Raw genomic sequence first — 17226 nt, 5'->3', positions numbered from 1 at the left:
TCTATGGAATAGCTTTAACCTATAACGCATATCACTGCCAGATCAAGCAAACTTTGCCCATGAAAAGTGTAGCAGTGAACCCTAAGTGCTAAAAAATTTGATTTTTGCTTTCGAAAAGAATATCCAAAAATTGTGGCAGAAGGAATATCTTAATACACTTAGGGGGGACCCTACTCTGGAAAGTCGGAAAAATCGAATTTTTTTTTGCATTTTCGAGATGCTTCAGAAATGTCACGCCAAAAGGATTTTTTGATATCTGATCTCGTTGAAAAGTTACGGCAAATATTGTGAAGTCATCTCAAGGGAAGTCCATTGCTGTACGAAACTTTGAACGCGTTTTCCCCGAAACGCTGGCGGTACGTGAATCTCAGAATCTAGTGGACCGATTTGGCTGAAATTTTTTTTCAGCATGTCAAAATGAATTATCTAAATTGTTACGTAGCTATTTTTTGATATCTCAATTATTCAATTTTTTACGGGCACTTAATTGGCGATTTTTGAAGAAAAAACACCTTTCTTTTGGAAAAATTGCCGCCATTTTGGTAATTTTTCGAATTTTCAAAAACCGCTACGTAACAATTTCGTATTGACCTAAAGCTTTAAAACCATCCTTGAAATCCGTTCTACGATACTCCGTTGGTTCCCGGCACGTACCGCCAGCAAGGAACTATTTTATAGAAGGTATTCACGCGCCCACATACCAGCATAATAATCACTATTCTGGTATCCAAAAAATATAAAATATATCTTCAAATACACCTTAACCAATAACCAAAATACCCGAACACTTAACTATTGTCGTTTTCGTTTTTGCGGTGTTGCTACACCGCACAGTGGTCCAAACAGCGAAATACGTGATCGTGTGATATTGCGCCAAAACGTGAAGTTTTTCGCATATTGTTTCTTTAGGAACATTTCTTGGTATAATAAGCCCCTTCTTGTGAGAGAAATCTTTGAGTGATTATTTCCCTTAAAAGTGAGATACGAAATTTATTTTCTCGTACATTCAAGATACAGGTTTGGTACTTTCGGCAAAGTTGTAGTAAATATCAATGCAAACAACTTTGTCAAAGACACCATACTTGTATCTCTTCATGGAAATTATCTATGAAGCGTTATTCGTGGACAAACCCTTTTAAACAGTTTCTAAAGCCTGACTTATTCTGGTCAAATTTTACGTGTTCATAGTGTTCTAGAAAGTTGTTTATCTTGCTAAAATCAATGTTTCTGTAGAACATTGTTATACGTGAATTTCTGAAGTTTCGGAGATTTTGAGCTTTTTTGATGAAAAATAGTACTTTTTTGAGCTTAAATATTTCCCAAGGTGGCAAATGGTGGCAGATCAAACAACTCGTACTTAAAAGTACAACAAAAAGATGTGTTGCTTATTTTATTTTTGGTTTGAGTATAGTTAATGGTTAACTGCTTGTTAATTCGTGTTTTCTAATTAAATAGTTATTTAGTCATTCCGAGAAAATTCGGCCTTCTGTGACTGTTGTTGAAATTCGGCCATTTGGATTTCAGCCATTCGTGATTCGACCATTTGTGTTTCGGCCATTCGGTACCAGCCCATTATGAGTGTGATCTTTTGAAAAGACACCAATCGAAGGTATTGAACAAAATAGACTTAAGTTAGTTATTTGGAAGTCTTGCTCTTATTAATTGCGGCAAATAATTTTAAGTCTACATTCATTTTCGACTCGAAAATAGGCGAAAAAATTGCTGGTAACTCAACTTGTTAGAAAGAGATTGTAAACATAAACAAAATGACGTTTATTGCATCCGAAGTACATTTTAATTGTTCTATAAACATGACTGAGATGGGTTTTTAAAACAACTATAACTTTTGAGGATACAAACGGATACAGACAATTGACACTTGCTTTTAAAGGTTTTTTGTTGTACTTTTAAGTAGGAGTTGTTTGGTCTGCCACCATTTGCCACCTTGGGAAATATTGAGGCTCAAATTAGTACTATTTTTCATCAAAAATGCTCAAAATCTCCGGAACTGCAGAAAATCGCGTATAATAATATTCTACAAAAACATTGGTTTTAGCAAGATAAATAACTTTCTAGAACACTATGAACACATAAAAGTTGACCAGAATAAGCCAGGGTTTAAAAACTGTTTTGAAGGGTTTGTCCACGAATAACGCTTCATAGACACTTTCTATGAAAAGATACAAGCATGGTGTCTTTGGCACAGTTGTTTGTATTGATATTTACTACAACTTTGCCGAAAGTACCAAACCTGTATCTCGAATGTACGAGAAAATAAATTTCGTATCTCACTTTTAAGGGAATTAATCACCCAAAGATTTCTCTCACAAGAAGGGGCTTATTATACCAAGAAATGTTCCTAAAGAAACTATATGCGAAAAACTTCACGTTTTGGCGCAATATCACACGATCACGTATTTCGCTGTTTGGACCAGTGTGCACCGGTGTAGTTTTTTTTGCACCAGAACTGTTCGTTTTCCATTTTTGTGCTACACCATTGCTACACTTTTTCTGCACCAGCTTCACCACAAAAAAAAGAGAGCTGGTGCAGATAGGAAAACACCAATACCCCCATACCACATCACTGCTGCTGCACCGCGAGTGTTCGTTTATCCAGCGAAAAACGTAGCACCAAACGGTGTAGCTCCACCTCAAAAACGAAAACGGCATATAATTCTAGCATCTGAATTCTTTTACGAAAATCTATTATTTTTCGGTCTTCCAGAGTAGGGTCCCCCCTTAAGTCTTATCTTACACGGTGGATTTTTTCGTTTATCAAGAACAGTGGTAGTTAGAAACCACTAACAAATCACGTAACACACTTGGGGCTTCCTCCAGATATGTTGCATACTTTGTGAATGGTCCCTAAACGACACTGTTCTTGAGTAATCGAAAAAAACAAATCGTGTAAGAAAAGACCGATTTTTAATCGATTTTTTATCTTTTACACCCGGGATGATTCCTCCTCAGAATAAAAAAAGAGAAGAGAAAAATTCACACTTTACTCAGTTGCGATTTATTCTGCACACTGCACCGTTTTGTTTAAACTTTTCTCTTTTTACTGACCGCGATTGCTCAGCTAGCTGCATATTGTTTTACTCATTGAGGAGTAAACTGAGCAACGAAATGTTAATACACTTTTTGCGTCCCATGATATGGACACAAAAAATTGTTTAGGCTTCTCGCAACGGCAACAGTGCAAAAAATGTTGCATGTGACGATAGTGGATGATAGATATGGCAATATTGGAATTCCCGGGCAGTTGCTTTTAACGCGGATCTCTTTGTTACATTTTTACACGTAGATACTGCTGTAACAAGTGGCAACTAAAATTTTGGATATTTTTTCTCAAGCTGCCAAAAAAAGACAAAGATACATGAAGAAGATCTGATTTACCAAAATTAAAGATACATTATCCGTTGTTGAAAAAAAAATTAGTGTACATTTGAAAACGGTCCATAATCGGCTGTTCGGCGAAGCTTCCGTTTGATGTCGGAACAGGAGTGTTGTACGGCCGGCATGTCAACTTTGCGAATGCATCTCTTGATTCTACCAATCAACTATTCGCAATTCGTGGCTCTCCAGTTATTATTGTACACCAAGGAACTCAAAATCCCGAAGAAATCTTCAATTGGGCGCAATGAGACAGATTTTTCGGGTCGTGGTTTTTGACTACAAATGGGGTCGAATATGTATTCAGGAACGATTGTGGTTTTTTTGCCGTAATGCGATGATGCTCTAACCGACCAAAACACATATTGTCCATCCGCATGATGTTTTTGTAGAAACGGAATCAAAATTTTCCTCTAACATTTGTCTGGTGCAGATCTTAATTGATAGCCAAATCAGAGGGCTTGTTGTTGTAGGCACGAACGATGTCCTTCCGCCTCCATAATTTTGGCTGGTCTTCCACTACCTTGCTTGCGAATAATTGTTAGGTATCTTAGGATATGGTAAACAGTCGCAGCCGCTACGTATTCGCTTTTTAAATGTTGTACCGTATACTTTTAGCCGAGATGTCTGTGGCAGTTCGTGGAAGTGTACAACGCGCTCCGGACATGCTTCTTGTTTCGATGCCATTTTAAGCAAAACTTGATAAGCATAAACAAAACAAAAAATATTTAAAAAAAGGGGAGAGAGCACGAATAGAAATTTAATCTCTAAAATGAGCAAACTGACTCATGATTTCAGGTTTCTAGCTTATGCATTATGAAAATACACCATGAATAATAACCATGATATCACGAGCTTCTTGCAGTACAACACAACACAAAATCATGAACTATTACTCATGATTTTGTGCTACCTGATATGGCAGTTCAGTCATGATTTGACAGCAATTCCAACTTCATGATTTCATTCATGGTATCGGAATCGGATTTCTTTCCGTGAGAGAGGGAGCTACCACATACATACTCTCATTTTTCTCTGAGCTCGTTTGTTGTTGAGTATAGGGGCCGCGAAAAAATTCTAAAATTTTAGTTGCCACCCGTTACGAGCGGTTTCAAAAGTTTCTTATTTTTCGCACAATGAGAAACTAAAGTTTGTTTATATATCTCTTTGTTTTTTGGTCTGTTTCTCTTTGTGTGGGTGTATTTCTCATTTATGGCAGCAGCTCTGCTCATTGTGTTAAATAAAAAAAGAGTTGCACTTTTTGCACAATGAGTGAGGAAATAGCAAGCCTGTTTACACCAATCATTCGCAAAAGCTTCTACGCATTGATACCAATAAAAAAACCCCATTTAATCCACATAGTGGTGAAAGGAACCTTTGTTATACCATTTTGTTTGTCATTTGATATGGGCATTTCCAGCTGAAATATTATTTTTGATTGGTATGAAGTTTTGCTGATATGTTGGATACCACGCAAGGATTCATTTTCCATTAAACATAAATTTTTCGCCAAGAATAACTTGTCAAATGGACGTATTTAAAAATGAAATTATTTTTTTAAATTGTATTTTAAAACTACTTATTTGATGAGAATGGCGTCAAAGGATAAGTTGTGGGAAATTAGACGTATTTCCAGAAAAAAAACTTCGCAAAATCGTAATAAAAATTAAAAAATATCTCAAAATATCCTCCCGTAGTTGCCTCATTTTTTAAAGATAGCTTAAATAATGCCCTAAAATCTGGTAAAGAGCTACTTATGGGCATTCTTTCTGATAATTTTTAAAAAAATCTATGTAATTTTTATTTTTTGTGAAACTAACAAAATCAAATTCTCTGTGCATCATTTTGAACTAAATTCTCATATAAACTGTTTCTTGGGCCCAGCCGTTCTCTAGTTGTTGCAAATGTGAAATTTAAAAATTATTTATTAAGGTCAATTCTTGAAAAGTATCCGATAATCGTGTAATTGACCTTCACGGATTTGAACTAAATTTTGTCAGATTGTTTGTTTTAGGTCAGCAAGCAAAAAATTTAAATTTGGTGCCGATTGGTTCTCCCCACGAATAATAGTCGTACCGCCTTTTTAGAAGGAAAGACTCGTTTTGTCAAGCCATTTCATTTTCTTTGGCTTATACATAAATATGGGCATACCTATTAGGTTTAGAACAAACTATTTTCACATTTTCACGTTCTAATTCCAATTTAAAAGAGTCGAGTAAAAATGGCTTTTTTAGTGTTTTGAGCTGGAAATGCTCATATAGAAATCGACACGTCTTCGGAACTTAATTTCACTGTTTCTTAACGCTGTGTTAGCTATCATCCATATGCATCCTAGCGATAAATAAGCTTTAAAGTGTATTTTAACCTACTGAATAACTTTGCAGAACATTTGAGCAAAAAAAAATCGTGTGCAAAGTTTTTCCGCAGAATTGAAAGTGGTTTCTTTAAAGAAATCATTAATTTTCGCAATCAGTAAGCGATAGATAGTTACTATATGCAGCAAAATTGCTTATTTTGGTGTGTTCTACAATTTTTGTGAAAAAATTAAATTTTTTGGGAGCAGCTAAAAAAACAAAAATTTGTGTCACCCTATTAGGGGATTCCCGGTCACCCTAATAGTATCAGTAAATGTGCTATATTTTATTAGTAAACTGCTCTAAACAAGCACCCGTTGAAAAATTACACATTTTTACGGTAGAGTAAATTATCGCGTTTTGAGGTTTGGTCGCGCTGATTCATATCAATCTATACATATAAAAATGGATTTCTGTCTGCCCGTATGTTCCTTATAGAATCGAAAACTATTGAACCGATCGGAGTGAAAATTTGCATGTAGTGGTTTTTGGTGCCAGGGAAGGTTCTTATGATGGTAAGAGATTCCTCCCCCACTAAGAGGGGGCTTCTCATACAAATGAAACACAAATTTCTGCATAACTCGAGAACTAATCAAGCAAATGGAACAAAATTTGACATGTGGGTGTTTTTGGAGACAAGAATTTTTTCTATGATGAATTGAGACTCCTCCTTTTTAGGAGGGGAATTATGACCCATACAAATGAAATACAAAGTTCCTCATAACTCAGAACTAATCAAGCAAATGGAACCAAATTTAGCATGTGGGTGTTTTTATAGGCAATTTTTTTTCTATGGTGAATTGAGACCCCTCCCCTCTTGAGGAGGGAAATTATGACCCCTTCCCCTTCAAGGACGGGGCTCCTATACAAATGAAATACAAATATCCTCATAACTAGAGAACTAATCAAGCAAATGGAACCAAATTTGGCATGTGGGGGGTTTTAGAGGAAGGAATTTTTTTTATGATGGTTTGAGACCCCTGTCCCCTCACCCTGTGGTAGGGGGATAAGGACTCTCATACAAATAAAAGAGAAATTTTTGCGTAACCCAAAAACTAATCGAACTTGAGAAACTTTAGACTCTTTCATAAAACATTAGTCAATAACAAGACCACCAAAAACTATCAATAGTAACATTAGATGATTCAGCGCGAGACAGCCACAGGCCGCGAGTGTTACCGGCAACCTACCGTCGGAAGCGCCGGCCACTGTGGGGGGCAGCCCCTCGTAGAGGTTACCTCTATCTAGGTTTATTTATTTTCCTAGATCTACTGACCTCTATTACTTTTCTTCAGTTGGGTCACCCCTGCGAAATGGTACTTTCTACGAAAAGATTTTCCTTGAAATAGTACATCCCGCGTAAGGATTTTCGCGAAACGGTATTCTGCGAAACTCTATATTCCGCGTTATGATCAACCGAGAATTGGTGTTCCGCAAAATGGTATTCGGCGAAATGGTTTGTAATGATGGCGAATATTTAAATGCTATCGGCTTTATTTTATCAGACTAAGCAATGGGGGAAGTTGTTTTCTACTTTACTGTGAGGAAAATTGGTATATTAAAACACCTATGAACTCCCCAGAAACTTGCAAAACTCGAGATTGTGACAAAGGTCATCCGAGATTCACGATTTATGTACAACACAGTTTAGTTTGTGGCAATACGAAGTTTGTCGGGTCAGCTAGTAATGAATAAATCTCATCAATCGTTTTTAAATATCTTTTGACTGGTAAAACTAATTCTTGTGAAATTTTGCAGATATATTCAACGTGTCAAAACCTCTCGTTTGATACTAAAATAATTGAAACTAGATAAAATATAAAATAAAATATAAAATCACTATAAATTGTTGACAATTTTCATGTTTTGTATACAATTGCTCATAACTTTCAAATTAAACGCCCAATCCAAAAACAAATCAATGGCGATCTATCCTTTTAAATGAGACTAATAGCGCATAAATCGGGTTGGCCATCTCTGAGAAACAGGCGTGACTCGGCCCTCCGGGCCTTGGATCACTTTCATGATTTTCGACCAATTTCTAAACCTTTGTTATATAGTATAACAAAAGTAAAACTATTGATTTTTCATACTATTGAAATTTTCAATGCATTTACTAAGAAAACGAGGTATATTATTAGCACAGACAACAGTGTGATTATTGTTAGTGCACTTGCATATAAACGTGAGAAGTTTTTATAGTTTAATTTTTTCTCGCTTTTGAAAATTTAGTTAAAATTTTCTTTAGATTTTTTTAATAGAGTTCGGAACGGAACGGAATAAATAGAGTGGTAGTGAGATATTGAATTTGGCACTCAAATGTATTCATTTTTTGGCAATATAAAAGAGCTCACCCACCAAAAATATGGTAAAATGATAACTGATTTTAACATATGTGTTTTAAAGGACGCGAAAACTCATAATTTGATGATAAGCATTAATAATAGATAATGGTTTTGATTGTTTAAGACACTATATTACCTGTGCATGGGTCGAAGTAATGAAAAAAGTTTTATCATTCAAAATTTTATGGTAAAAATCTGTCTAACGTTGTCATACGTCTACCATGCGGTCCTGTTTATTGCTAACTTCTGATTTTTTGGGTATTTCCGAGCCCATGCAATCAAACCTGTCTTGGGGAATTTAATCGTCTTCGTCCTCTTTCTATCAAAATTCACTCTGGTAGTTTGGCCTTTCTGCGATAGCACTAAACTAGAACTAACCAATCATGGATTTACTGCTGCTGCGGCAATTATTCGCTCATCCGGAACGATCCTATTCTTCGCTAATTTGCATCAAAATTGCTCGTCATCTACGCAAACGATCAAGCCATACGTCACAATTTATTGTTTGCGACCAACTTTCTTCACCGAGGTGGTGCGCAAGCCAAGCCGAAACAATGTTTATATGTACATGTTCAAAACCATTCGGTTGATCGTGAGGTGAATTCGAACCACCTACGTATCTACCGTACATACATATCACGCGTCCACTGATTGCCAAATAAGATCCTCTCCACCGAAATGGCACATTCATCCATCACCTTTTGTATCAAATTGCTTGTCATGAATCGTTTACCGGCATTGTACCGGTAGTAGCGTGGTCCAACATCATGCTGCGTTGCGATTTTACAAACTGTAAACAAAAATTTCGTCTCACCGTTAATTTGTGCTTTATGTTAATGGGATAACATAATGAGGTTAAAATCGGAAAACGATGTCACGTTAGTAATGCAGTGCACATTTTACTTCCGTTCGAGCTTATTTGGACCATGCTAGTTGACCACCATTATTGATAATAGCCTAGTTGCCTAACGCAATTATACTTCTGGTCGGCTTAGTATTGCTCAGTCCGTCACGAATAGCGGCCGCGGATGTTAATTAAATCTAAAATTCTGATCCTATATTAGTTTACTGTATGGGAAATCATTTGAAACTTCAATTAGCACAGATTTCGCGTTATGTAAAAAAAATTACAGTTACTATGTAAAACGATGAGTGATAGCTGATAGCTTAGTGGAATCAATTAAACTTGATACACATACCACGGTGAAGAAAAAACATAACGCTTCTACTCATGTCGAATATGTGTTTATATCCACAGAGCAATTGAAATAAAACGTCATCAGTATCTGGTGATCGTCATTAAATTTTGTCGTTTTGTGGAATCACTAATGCAAAGCATGCGTATAATTACTTCCTAATCCAATTTTAGTTACTCGTGAATTAAATAAAATGTGTGTTGTTATGGTCGAGGGAAACCCCACGAAGTTGATCAACCGAGCGTATCAATTAAATGACTGTTTAGTATTTAGCAAAGTTCTGCATAAAATCACACACTCAGTTCCAGAGCTTACTTCAGTCTTCGTCAGCTTTAGTGATTAGTGTGTAGTGAAAAGCTAATAAATCTCATCATTGGCATAGTATGAAAATAAATTCTTAACGCAGAACACAAGGATGGCGCAAATTGGTACCAAAACGAAAAAATCTGTTAACAACTCCACTTAATTCATTATTAATCTTGCTATACTTGTACTAGCAAAATGGCTGTGTCTGTTAAAGTGAAAAATGTTAAAAGAGCTTTGCATTAATCTCTGTTGTTTTTACAAATTAATCAGAATATCACAATACGGTTACGTTCGTTATAGAAGCACGTTTCTCGCAATGATTGAAGGATGATACCTTGCCCGCCTCGGTCGTGTCACTTTTAAATCGATGAGGAGAGGAAGAAACCAAAATAATAAACAGAGATGGATGTGTGATATTTGAAGAAACCACAAACATATAAATTTCGAATTATTGACTCCTTAATGGACTACTGTAACTCTTAATAGGCAAATTGTGTCAATAGTACATTCCTTGGAACTGTACTTGTGACAATATAGTTCACCATTTTTATGCACCATATAATTCTATACTAGTTTCCTAGAGAAACAGTGAAATGTCACGATTTCATCGTGTTCTGGAATCCGATGCATTCAATATGTGCGATGCCTTGACGCCATTGTGCATCCTCAAGGTAGTTACAGATTGCTTGATGTGATGTACATCAGTTGAATTCCCTCAAATATCAATGATTCGAAAAGTATGATTATACAATAATCATTATCGTAATTTTATAGATATTTAATTATTGTTGTTGTCTACTATATGCTACTACAACTTGTAAATTTCACTGTTCGCACAGTTCAGTTTCTCAGCCTGCAGCTAAGAATTGCAAGCGTATTTTACTTATGTATTTTAGCGGCAATATTTAAATGATCGTTAGTCACGATTCGTGACACGTCGTTGTCTGGAGTGAATCTTTTCATTACGAAGATATATGATATCGAACATTGAGAGCTATATACTTCCCTATTATAGAACACTATATACTTCCCTGTTATAGAACACAGCATAACATTCCACGTATATATCATCAGCAACATTCCGTATTGAAAGGTATTCAAAATAGGTAAACAATACGAGAAGTATTCTCACGCCCGACATTCACATGCACCTCTAGCGCAGTACCAATTTCGGAGGAATAACGAAGCGCTTCGACGTTAAGGTGGTATGCTTAGCAGTGCTGAATGTAATATTGTATAGCGTTCAAAACCTGGTTTAAAGTTAATCTGGACGCATAGAACAACATATAATTCAAGACTGGAGTCTCGCAAAAACCCCATAAACGACTGGATTGCTAAATTTTTATTCAGCTTTAAGTTTCGCAGTATTACATCATTGCATTCCACTGCTTCTGATATAATCTCGAACTTTTTTCTAAATAGAACACATCATACACAGCTGAATATGCGACTACATCAGCATGTTTCTTCCACTTCGAATGCATTTTATTAGCACTGTTAACTGTCTCCCCGGTTCGTCGAAGTCGTTGTTGTGAACAATTTGGGGGGTTGATCTCTTTTGACACGAAATTGATATTATTAGCCGCACAGCACTTTAAAATAGTGATAGCTAGCTAAATCTGGCCAGAATATACCGTTACCTTTATGTTAACGAATGAATGGCAAAATCTGTTTCTTCAAGCGTTCTTTAATGTATAAACTTAACGTCATTGTTGAGAAAGTGAAAGAGAAAGCTCAGTCTTCATCCGGGAGCACAGGCTTTCGTCAAAACTTGCTCGTACAAACGCCTAATACGCTTCTTGGCTATTATATTCTGCTTCAAGTGCCGATTCGTATGTCTTCTGGCTTAATAAGACATATAAACTTCTCGAGCGACGATATTCCGGGTGGTTCGCTGGTTTTTTTCCAGGCGTATGAAACTGAAGGGTAAAGATGCGACTAACATCTTTTTACGCTTCCTACACGTCCAACACAAAAAGAAAAAAAGCAAAAAAGTAATTTTGCTCGAGCGCTTACCAATACACATTCATCCGAGGCTAAAGTTAGAGCGGGCTACTCACAAATACATTTGGTCCGAGGCAAAGTTTGTTATGGGCTAGATGAGATGTTGGCTACACGAAAAATGTATGGGAATGACATTTGTGACAGCGGGGTGTTTTTTCCATACCAGAAGAGTGCTTGGTTCAAAAATGCCAAGAACAAAACAGTGCTACAAAAGACAGTCAAGAAGACTGTCTTTTGTAGCTGGCTCCGATTGATTTGACAGTTAGTGTCTTTACCTTCTAGCCATATGCCGGACTATTTGTTTAATCGGCCTAACGTCTTACGATAAGCCATGCGCAGTATAATTTCTCCATCTGTTTCGGTCCATGGCAACTGTTCTCCAGTTCCGCGGGCACCCAGTGCTCGCCAGATCTCGCTCCACCTGGTCTTGCCACCTCGCTCGCTGTGACCCTCTTCGTCTTGTTCCTACCAGATTTGATGCGAAAACCATTTTTGCAGGATAGTTGTCCGGCATTCTAGCAACATGTCCTGCCCAACGTATCCGTCCAGTTTTAACCATTTTCTGAATACTTGGTTCGCCGTAGAGACGCGCGAGCTCGTGGTTCATTTTTCGCCTCCATACACCGTTCTCTTGCACTCCGCCAAAGATGGTTCTTAGCACCCGCCGTTCGGACACTCCGAGTGCTCGTAGGTCCTCTTATAGCAGTGTCCACGTTTCGTGCCCGTAGAGAACAACCGGTCTAATTAGCGTTTTGTACAATGTGCACTTTGTACGTAGGCTCAAATTGTTCGACCGCAAGTGCTTGTGGAGTCCGAGGTAGGCCCGACTTCCGCTGATAATACGTCTTTTAATTCACGGCTGGTATTGTTGTCCTCTGTTGCCAGCGAGCCAAGGTATACGAACTCGTCCACTACCTCGAACTCATCCCTGTCGATTACCACGGTGCCCAAGCGGGCCCTGTCGCGCTCGTTCCCGTCCGCCAGCATATACTTCGTTTTAGACGTATTTATCTTCAATCAAAACTTCTCTGCTTCGCGTTTCAGTCTGGTGTACTGATCTTCCACCGCCTCAAATGTTCTGCCGACAGCATCCACGTCGTCAGCAAAGCAGATAAATTGACTGGATTTATTAAAAATCGTGCCCTGCATTTCGATTGCCGCTCGTCTTATAACACCTTCAAGCGCAATGTTGAATAGCAGGCAGGAAAGACCATCTCCTTGTCGAAGTCCCCTGTGAGATTCGAATGGATCCGGCAATCCACCCGAGATTCTCACACAGCACTGGGTCCCATCCATCGTGGCCATGATAAGTCTAGTAAGCTTACCCGGAAAGCCGTTTTCGTCCAAAATTTTCCATAGCTCTTGTCGGTTTACGCTATCATATGCGGCTTTGAAATCGATGAACAGGTGGTGCGTGGGGACTCGGAATTCGCAGCGCTTCTGGAGGATCTACCGCAGGGTGAAGATTTGGGCCGTTGTAGACCGACCCTCCACGAAGCCGGCCTGGTAACTTCCCACAAATCTATTGGATATTGGCGATAGCCGATGAAAGAGGACTTGGGACAGCACCTTGTAGGCGGCCCGCTTTGTATCCCGGACTAAACGCACCTCAGTATCTTCTTCCTCAGCTCTCCCTCAGTTCTGGCTTTCTTAAAAGTTCTTTGCCACCTTTCCACACCTAGGTTCTCCTCAGAACTCTTCAGACAAAGCCGGCGTTACAGCACGCGAGGCCTTGTGCAGATTAAAAGCGAGGCCTTTTTTGTATGCCCAAAGGGCATTGGGTTAAAGGCCACTGTGTACTCTGGTTGTCGAGTAAATCATTCGCCTTTTACTAAAAGGCCATTGTGATAGTCTTAATGACCGTGTTTTGGAGCAGACTTCGATTTCTATACTCAGTTTACGGACGGTTTAAACCCAATGATGAAATTGAGCTAGATAGTTGTAGTCCTGCGCCTCAATTATACATAGTTAATAAAATCAATGACCTTTTAGGATTTGGGTTCTATACTCGATATGGAGTAAGAACGAAACTTCCGAAGAAGTTCGAGTTTACGAATTTAACGCTTGAGTTAAAAACTAGGGTTTTCGTATGTAGAGTGATCTGGATTGAGTGCCAAATGTTTCGCAGACCTTCCTGCTCAACTTGTTGTCTCGCTGCTGTGAAGTTGGTGGGATTATCAGCGGTAACTACCAAAGACTTGGTTTTTGCTACATAGACTGTGAGACCTGGTGCCTGGGAGCTCTCGGAGAGGTCATCACATCATCCAACTTGCTCTGCATATCATTTCGGCGTTGTACGAGCAAGACGATGCCATTGGCTAAGTCGAGGTCGTTTAGCTGCTTCTGCTTTTGTCAACCCTTCGTCAAAAAATCCACCGGAGAATTTTCACGCCGACAGTTGGGAAATCTGTTCTATGCTGCTCGCAGTTTCACTACACAAGGAAATGATTGAAGGAAGGCCGTTATCTTTCCACTGTTCGTTGACATACTTCCAGAATGATTTTGGATTTCTTTTCAGTTCAGTCGACGTTTCTTATGTAGCTCCGGAAGCGAGAGCGACTCAATCATTTGTAATGTATGTTGATCGACAAGTGGTGGTTACGGAGTGGAAAAGTTCTATATTTCGGAAATTTTCTGATAGCGGCCTTTCTTTCGGATTTCAGACGCTGTAACGTAGGGTTTACCCAGGGTACTTAGGCTGCTTCCTGGTTCTAAACGAGCATGGCTGTTTTTAGAACATGTCGATCGATAAATCTATGATATCGAGAGATGTGAGAAAATGACAAGAGTTTCGTAGTCCTATATCCTGAAAGTAAAGCATAGCCAAGAAGGCACAAGCTGTAATATGAAGCCACTAAGCCTGGTCTGGAAGTGAAGGAACACGTAACGAAATTCTACGAGAATTTATTGGCATAATACGAATGCATCGTTCCAAATGATTCAACTCCGCATACCCCTTTTTGGAAAAATTTCTGTTGAGAAACATCTTATTCTTCGGAAAACTGTAAAATATAAAAAGTTTACGAGATCCCCCAAAAAGTTCCTTGTTTGGCCAGCAATCTGCACATCTCTTTCTGCACATGCTTACAGAAAAATGATACTTTCGTAACTTCGCAAGAAATTCTACTTTTTGCTAATTTTCCTGATTTATAACTCCAGAAGCTTTTGTAAGAGGTTTGTGGTTTGCTTTTTTTGCTGCACGAAGTCAATTGAGTTTTTTTGCCCGATTTGAGAAGCTCTTACTATTTAAATTCTGTCAAACAGTGGTACATCGACAATGGCGTCACTGTAGTTTCTGTGTGATATAAGGTTTTGCTCAGGCGAGCATAACCTCGCTGTTTTGACGTTCATCAGTGGTTTGTTTACTTGGACTTGGATCGTGGGTTAACATGTTGAAACTGAATATTGCTTAAGGCCTTAACGGCAAGTCAGAAAAGCACAAAAACTGCCATTCCGAGTAGTTTGGAGGGCGACACTGCTGGACAATACGCTTTTAAAACGTTTAACTTCAATTTATGCATATCGTATTTGCCTAACAAATAGTAAACAAATCACAAGTGGATGTCAAATGGATGAATTGCGTTCATTCGTGACGTCACCTTGCAAAACCTTATGGTTGTGATTTACTTATGGTTGTTATCCTACCGGTCTTTGTTCATTCCTATCGTTAGCGAACACTATATTAGAGTACACCCAATTCTTTTTTTACATGAATTTTTTTTATGCGACTTTTTTTACACGATTTCTTGAAATAACACGGTCTTAGTTTACACGGTTTCTCAAAATAACACGGTTTGGTTTTGCACGGTTTTTTTTACAAGGCACACATCCCCCGTGTAAAAAAGAATTTGGTGTACATATAATCATAAACGCTCTCTTTCATTCTCTGCCGCTCCGTATTCTGGCAATTGATCATTCAAAAAGCAGGAAAATCTCACAGATGGCTCCAACATAGATATGTTTTGTCAAACATACTCGACGAACGTCTGTAAACGACTGTCCTAATTGATCCACCTAAAAATATCGATTCAGATTAATCGCCAGCAATCGTTAACAACAACGGAACGGAAAGAAATTATGGCGTGCAATCTGTATCAACCTCAAATCACAAACAAACAGACATAACTCTTGGAAGAAAAATCAACAAAAATTATCGTACCTCACATTTAGCCTAAACACTAGCACCATTTATGATCGACATTCTCAAATATCAAATAGCAACAGGAGTATCCCTCGAACTAGCAAGTATTTTTTATGGGGCATTCCCCTTCTTTCGTTAAAAAGTGCCACTTTGACCAAAACGGAGACATTCCCAACTAAGTCCAAATTTGAAATGACGGTTTGTTCGGTGCAAAGAATGGAAAACGAGTGTTATGCCTGTTTGTCTGTGCTTAAACTTTACTTTAAATATGGTACGTGGCACTTTAGTGTCCATCTAGCGGTAAGCAGGAGCAAAAGCTACCTAAAATGATCCATTGATCTTGAGCTTTTTTGAACCACTTGAACCTTCACGAAGCAGATTAAGCCTCTCTCAGCTCGTAACATCGTTCAGAGCAAACCTCCGCCGAGGATTGGCTGATGGAACATTGCAGTTTCTATGGAGTGGAGCCCGGCTAATACCCTAAAGCTAGGGCCAATTGAGAAATACTGGTCGAAAGGTGGAACTGCAAGCGAAAGCTGGTGTTTAGGATGATGGACCGTGTTTAGGGAAAGCTCGAGAGGCCCTCCATACACGTACGAACATGATGGATTGGAAATGAATTGTGTTGGGTGGGCCAGTCACGCTTAGCGCCAAACCCAACATCTTCCATGTACATTTTGTACGGGAGCCTTAGGAAGTAAGGCTGAAACAATGATCCTGCAATTAGTCTAGAATGCACCAGAATATATACCCGACACTTAAAAAATAAAACGCATAATTTTACCCTGACAAAGTTTTCGTGTTCGATTTTTTTCGTGTTCAATCTTTAATTACCTATTAACTTAGCAAATGGCAAACATTATCGTGTGATATTCGGAAAAACAGCATGTACATACAACATACCTACAGACATCATAAACAAATTTATCTGGTAATAAAAAGCGAACATGACAAGACTCTTTTTCTAACAATCTATCTGCGATCAGATAATTTTGAAGTTGTATTTGATTACCGTAAGCGCGCCTAACCGCGCATGGTTCCTAGTTCTTCGTACCGCATATTTTTATTAAAAGTTGAAAACTATTCTGGCAAATTTATTTTAGTTTAGTATTGACCTCATAGAAAATTGATGCATTAGTTAACAATGCGATCACTTTTAGACAAACCGTTCTATGCACCGCACTTTATATTTAGGGTGCTTACAGATTCTCAATAAAAGTACCCAAGGAACATTTTTGTTGTATAGCAGCTTATCAAGCACCTGTTCCATTGGTTTTAGCTATACAATAGTTGAACAAGCTACTCTTAAACAAAAATGTTTGTTGGGTATACATACCTTCCAGCACTTCCCCAAATTATAAACTCTCTTGTCCTAAGTGTAATGCAATCAGGTTTTGGGTTAGCTGGGGGTCAATCCATGAATCACGAGACTCGATAAATTTTCTCCCCGGTTGACTGATTGTGACCTTTTATACCTAATCCATAAA

The sequence above is a fragment of the Sabethes cyaneus genome, chromosome 3 (genome assembly GCF_943734655.1).
Source record: "Sabethes cyaneus chromosome 3, idSabCyanKW18_F2, whole genome shotgun sequence".
Taxonomy (NCBI): Eukaryota; Metazoa; Arthropoda; class Insecta; order Diptera; family Culicidae; genus Sabethes; species Sabethes cyaneus.
The sequence above is the reverse complement of the archived record's forward strand: the minus strand, read 5'-3'. Positions refer to the sequence as shown.